The sequence below is a fragment of the Capsicum annuum genome, chromosome 4, assembly GCF_002878395.1.
Source record: "Capsicum annuum cultivar UCD-10X-F1 chromosome 4, UCD10Xv1.1, whole genome shotgun sequence".
Lineage (NCBI taxonomy): Eukaryota > Viridiplantae > Streptophyta > Magnoliopsida > Solanales > Solanaceae > Capsicum > Capsicum annuum.
Genome location: NC_061114.1, coordinates 177,390,794 through 177,391,358, shown reverse-complemented (window position 1 = coordinate 177,391,358; position 565 = coordinate 177,390,794). Strand labels below are relative to the sequence as shown.

The following is a 565-nucleotide window of genomic DNA, read 5'->3' as shown; positions in this document are numbered from 1 at the left end:
TGCACAGAATCGAACTTCATATCATGGAGTATAAAACTTTCCATTTTATTTTATTAGTTTAGCAGCAGAAAGGAGAAATATCTATACATACTTAAAAATAGTTACTTATTGAAAGAGAAGAAAAAGAAAAAATTATAGTAGTTAGATAGTGGACAATGGATGGTTTTCAAGAGAAGTAGAGGTAGGCTGAAAAATTTTGGAAAGTCAGCCAATTAAATTGTGGAAAAGAAAAAGTATAGAAATGGGGCATTCCGAGAATTGAACTCGGGACCTCTCGCACCCTAAGCGAGAATCATACCACTAGACCAAATGCCCTTCATGTTTATACATATCTAATCACTATAATTTTCTCAAGTTCTCACTATAAATATCACAAGTTCTAAGATAAAAATATGAAACTTAGAAGCAAATATATTCCCCTCATATAGAGGATTCGTCGATGCCCCATAGAGAGGGGGAAGGGTTGGGGTTTTAAATTTGTATTTGATAAAAATTGAAAAACAAAATAGAAATTAAAGGAAAAAGAGAGAAAATGGTTCCTACCTTATGTTTGAGGATAGGTTCA

The 565-nt window shown here is 32.6% G+C and overlaps 1 non-coding gene across 1 annotated transcript; it reads right to left on the bottom strand.

Moving 5' to 3' along the window:
- Positions 1–243: 243 nt before the first annotated feature.
- On the bottom strand, positions 244–315 carry TRNAP-AGG. Its single transcript has one exon. It is a non-coding gene; the product is annotated as a tRNA-Pro (tRNA).
- Between the last annotated feature and the right edge of the window lie 250 nt (positions 316–565).